We start from the raw sequence: 6,000 nt of genomic DNA on the forward strand, positions 1-6,000 counted from the left end.
TGCTCACCCAATTGGCAAACATTTTGGACAATGATTCTGTATCATTTTGAATAAACGATTATACAACTCGAAGGGCACTCGGTGGAGCGCATACCTCCACCACGTAATGTCTGATCCACGAGAACATATCGGGTCCAATACATTTTTGAAATATGATATACAGAACTATATCGTTTTTGGCCCGATCTCCCAATGGTGAAGAATCACTTAAAAATTCTAGTCGACAGATCCAGATCTTCACCAAAATCAAATAAATCCTTCCTTGTCACACACCCAATCTGTCCACCAAGTTTCATCTGAATCCGGCCGCAACTTTTTGAGATATCGTGCTATATATCGGTTTTGCCCCATCTCTCAATGGTGAAGAATCACTTTACAAATTCTACTTGGATCCGGATCCGGATCCGGATCTTCATCAAAATCTAATCAGTTCATCCTTGTCACACACCAAACCTATCCACAACTTTTTTGAGATATTCTGTACACAAACAGACATACAAACAGAAAGGGGTGAAAACATAACCTCCTCGTTCACCTTCAGTGGCAGAGGTATAGTAAACAATGCCTTGCTTTACAAACTCTCTGCATTTGGCATTCAAGGCCAATTCCACTTTTGGGTTACTGATTACCTTCGACAAAGGTAGGTGATGTTTTCACCCCTGTGTGTTTTGACAAAAATTGCAAATCTTCAAAAATATCACACTTTGCAATTCTTTTTCATTTATCCAATTCAACGTCTTAAAGTATTAAACCATTGATCAGTCGATTCACAGTACAAATTGAAGCCCAGACTTTCAGGGAAAAAAGTATCGACATACACCCCCCAAATTTTTTTTTTTAAACGCAAGAGGAATTTTGTTTCGTTTTGTTTTGCAGGAGCAGTGAAAAATATAATACTGTGCAGTACCTTGTTTATTCCAATTTAGATGAGGTGAGATGAGGTATATAGGTACTAATTTAGGTAAATGAGAAATTCACGTACAATATGAAGCAGATAAAAAAAAAAAAAATCAAATTGAAAATGTACGACACGTCGATGATGCGTACACAATTTCGTTTTATTAAATGACAGCTGTCCAGGTGTTTGTTGAACTTTTTCAGTTCAGAGGCATTTGGATATTTCATATAAAATATCTCTTCTATCTTTTTAAAACAGGAATCTCTGCATAATACCTTTGGTGAACTGTCTGAAAACTTTTTTAAAAGACCATGGCCAACATACGAGATATTTAGTGTCCATGTTTCAAAATGTAAAATCTTTGCAGAAACGTGACAAATCTGTTAAAAAGAATTTTTAACGAAGTAAAACAAATCAATCACAAAAGCTATTCAGCAGATAGATCTTGAGAAGATTCACAATTTTCTAAACATGGTTGATAAATAGAACCTTCCTTGATATAATTTATATCCATGTGCATTTCCTTTGAAAGCAATCCAAAAAAAAAGGCCTCAGTTTGCATGGACAAAGTTTTAAAAGGAAAACCTTTCATATGAAGACAAACAATAATGGTCTGGGATTATCTAAGCTTCTGCACAGACTTTTGTTGGTATTCAAAATAGCAACAACTTCAAACTGCTGTGAAGAATAAATGTTACAAAGCAACAAGTCAGAAAAATAATTTGCAAATAACTTTGTGCATCGACTCCCAACAGCAGAATTGTTGTAACGAAGAAACACACACAAAAAAAGTTTTATTTCAATCAAGATAGACACACAAATAAAAAAATATTTTCAAAAAACTACCGAGTCAAAACTAGAATAAAAAAAAAACAAACAAACAAGAAAACATTCAAAAAAATATGGATAATCAAGGAGAAACCTGCACAAAGTAGCAAACCATCATGTGTAGCTTGCAGTCAATAATATGTTTTGCTGTGGCCTTTGCTGAAACTTTACCAAAAGGACATATTTAGAAAACTAAAAATAGCAGCGAGTCCGGTAGCTCCAGGTCTAATATGTTGAAATACCATTGACAGTATGCATTCTTGTGTACAACCTCAATAGCAAAGTTAGTTATTACATGCACACTTCAAATCCAGATGTGGCAAAGAATAATAGAGAAGGCGTCTCTTTACACATATCTCGAGCTTTCAATAGTTTGGTATCCTGCCTTGCTCTCCAAACTCTCTGCATATGGCATTCAAGGCCAATTCCACTCTTGGGTTACCGATTACCTTCGCCCCCAAGAGGTGGACGGAGGTGATGTTTTCACCCCTGTATGTTTTGACAAAAATTTAAAATTTCCATCATATGTCGGTCTGTCTCATTCGTTTGTATGTTTGTCGGTGAGTACGATAAGTCGCCAACGTTTTCAGCTATCTTCATCAAACTTTACCAGAGGATCCCGAAGGACAAAAGTGAGGCTGTCAAGTTTTTTTTTTGACTATATTGTATACATGTCAAAAGTCAAGGTGACTGACATCATTTGCATGATTTTCATCATACCTGTCAGGCTACCACCTGACACCTTCTTGTTACTTGGCAAAAAAATGTTTTTGCCAAGTATGTTGGTCTGCCTATGATTTTTCATCACAGTTTTCAAGCAATCGTTTAAATTTTTTGGTGCATGTAGGTGACTGGCCAAGGACAGCAACACGTAACTTTGGTGAGGATCTGAATCCGGATCCAGATCCAGATACTACGATATTTAAAGTGATTCTTCACCAATGAGAGATTGGGCCAAAAACAATATATAGCACAACATCATAAAAGGTTATGGATGGATTCGGATGAAACTTGGTGGCCAGGTTGGGTGTGTGACAAAGACGAACCAATTCGATTTTGGTGAAGATGGGAATCCGGATCTAATAACTTTTGAAGTGATTCTTCATCATTGACAGATGGGGGCAAAACTATGTATAACATGATATCTCAAAAGGTTATGGATGAGTTATGACACAACTAGGTGGATGAGATGGTTAGGTGACAAGAACAAGCCAATTCAATTTTGGTCAAGGTCCGGATAGAGATCTGACCTATCAGTGGGTTACAAAACGTAAACTGTTCAGCGTGGCGGGGGTATGCGCCTGACCTAGTATCATTCTAGTTTCTTCCACCCTCGTAGCCAATGTGTGGCTCAACAGAATTCTTTCATTACCTCTCCCCATCAAGGCTGGAGTGCTCCAAGGCAGTGTTCTGGCCACAGCCCTATTCCTAATCTTAATGAAAAATCTCTCTCAGAAAATCCTCCCCCTCTCTTTGCTGATGGCTCCACCCTCTGCCATGACATCCCTCATCCTTCAGATAAGCAGACAGCAGCCTCTTCCCCCTCTTCAGACCTTGATAGAATCAAGACTTGTCATAAACCTGGAATAGGTATTTCAATCCTGACAAATCTCACTTTTTCTTTTCTCCTTCTCCCATCTGGCAAAACGTTCTATTTAACTTCATAAAAATCCTCTTGAATAAATTTAGTCACTCAAACTTTTGGGTCTCACTATCAGCCATGATTTTTCTTGGGCAAACCACATATCTAAGTTGGCCTCCAATGCCAGTTGCCGACTGGGGATCCTCCACTCAGCAGTGTCCTCCTTTGACAAATATGATCTCTTCTTCACCTCATGGCCCAATTCCACAGCTTGATGGAGCACTGCTCAGCTCTCTGGCTGGTGACCCTTTCTCACTCCTTGCTCAGCTTACTGCAATGGAAACAAAGGTCTTCAAGATTCTTGAAATCTCTGATAAAAGTCTATATGCGCATCATCGACAAGTTGGTAGTCTTGCTCTCGTCTCCCACCTCCTTTCTGGTCTTGCACCCTGCGATCCTTCATATATATATATATATATATATATATATATATATATATATATATATATATATATATATATATATATATATATATATATATATATATATATATATATATATATATATATATATATACTCTCTCTCTCTCTCTCTCTCTCTCTCTCTCTCTCTCTCTCTCTCTCTCTCTCTCTCTCTCTCTCTCTCTCTCTCTCTCTCTCTCTCTCTCTCTCTCTCTCTCTCTCTCTCTCTCTCTCTCTCTCTCTCCCTCCCTCCCTCCCTCCCTCACCCAGGTTTTTGTAGGGTGTAAATGATCCACCAGCAACCCACTTCTGGTGAAACTACTAAAATCCAGAATCACTGTTCACCTTCACCCATTCATTCCTTCTTTCCCACATGCGCAACCATCTTCCACGTGGTCTTCAATCTCATTCTTCCCTCCAGGTCTTCAAGACAGCTGTTCACCACCATCTCAGATCATCCTACATTCACAACCATGATCTTTTCTACCCTCCAACCTGGTCCCTTACCCCCAAGCCCAACTCTTTCCAAATTTCTAGTTTTCCCTTCTGTATCCATCTTATTCAACCAATGCATCCTCCCCTAAAACTCATTCCTTATTTGTCTCCAAGTATCCCTCTATTTTGTCCCTCAACCCTGCTGTTGGTGTCGTGTCTGTCTGTCTCCTGTTCCTTTTGTTCTATGTTCTAGCTCCTCCATGAGCCTCCACTGTATATTGAAAAAAAAACAAAAAAAAACAAACAAACAACTGACATTTAAGTTATTCATCATTTCAAACTGATTGATAGAAAGACCATACAGTTGAGCTCACAAAAACAAGAAGGGCACTTGGTAGAATGCTTACCTCCGCCATGTATTGCCCAATCCACGAGAACATATCGGGACGAGAACGAGAACCAATTACATTTTTGAAATATCATGCTATACAGGTGTATATCATTTCCGGCCCCATCTCTCAATGGTAAAGAATCACATTAAAAATGAAATACTTCTCGTATTCAGATCTGGATCTTCACCAAAATGGAATCAATTCTTCCTTATCACACACCCAACATGTCCACAAAGTTTCATCTGAATCGATTCACAACTTTTTGAGATACCGTGCTGTATATTAGTGTAGCCCTATCTCTCAAGGGTGAAGAATCATTTAAAAAATTATCAGATCCGGAACCTCACCAAATTCTAAATCAGTTCATCCTTGTCACACACCCAACCTGTCCACAAAATTTCATCCGGATCCATCCACAACTTAAGATATCCTGCACACAAACAAACAAGCAGTCATAAACTGGTACTAACGAAATCGTCAACTTGACCTCTGACCTTGTCTAATAAAAGCTGTCTCTCGAGAAGGTAGCGACGCAAACCAGAAGTTTATACGATGATTCTGTACCAAACCATCAAAAATCGTAACGTCGACCAAAGCAAAAATCTCCATTTCTCCATGCAATTATTTAATATTATTTTATCAAAGTCACAAAACCGTAATATTCGGCCATCCACCAACAATCTTAACAAAATCCGACGGCTTAGCGAGTCAGTCATGCGACGATAACCTTTATTGAGATAAAATTATCTCAAGTAAAAAATTTTACTTATAAAAGTAAAAAATTACTTTTAAACACCATCTTTATCGAAAACACCGTCAGCACGCACACGCAAAACCTTTACGTGACTCAACGACGCCTCTGCTCGAGCGCGCTGCACCACGTGACGAGCCGTGACACGGCGAGTGAAATATTTTTTATACAATCTTTAAACGTCTCCAAAACATCCGATTTTTACCAGAATTTCGACAACCGAGTGTTAAGCGTTCCAAGCGATCGCAAAAACCGAAGACAAAATTAAAATCGAAGTTAAAACAAACTCGTAACGTCGACCGAAGCAAAAATACTCCATTTCTCCACATGAATTTACAGAATTATGTTTGACCTCACTGTGACCTTGACCTTTGACCGATTTTGACCAAAATCTAATCAGCGCGAGCCATCACCCTCCTGAATCACGTCGTGTAATTTGACATTTCTTCCGTTTGAGTTATCATGTTTTGGATGTTTGACCTCACTGTGACCTTGACCTTTGACCGATTTTGACCAAAATCTAATCAGCGCTAGCCATCACCCTCCTGAATCACGTGGTGTAATTTGACATTGGTAGCTTCTTCCGTTCGAGTTATCGTGCACACACACACACACACACACACACACACACACACACACACACACACACACAC

At 38.8% G+C, this 6,000-nt stretch overlaps 1 pseudogene across 1 annotated transcript in view; it reads right to left on the reverse strand.

Annotated features, from left to right (window-relative positions):
- The window catches only part of LOC147014150 (ubiquitin-protein ligase E3A pseudogene), a 20,496-nt pseudogene extending 18,650 nt beyond the window's left edge, over positions 1-1,846 (reverse strand). The window contains exon 1 of the transcript XR_015050662.1: positions 1,821-1,846. The product of XR_015050662.1 is annotated as a ubiquitin-protein ligase E3A pseudogene (transcript). The remainder of the gene's footprint in view (positions 1-1,820) is intronic.
- Positions 1,847-6,000: the final 4,154 nt, after the last annotated feature.

Source organism: Eptatretus burgeri, chromosome 13, assembly GCF_056783735.1.
Source record: "Eptatretus burgeri isolate ZD-2024b chromosome 13, Ebu_testis_v1, whole genome shotgun sequence".
NCBI lineage: Eukaryota > Metazoa > Chordata > Myxini > Myxiniformes > Myxinidae > Eptatretus > Eptatretus burgeri.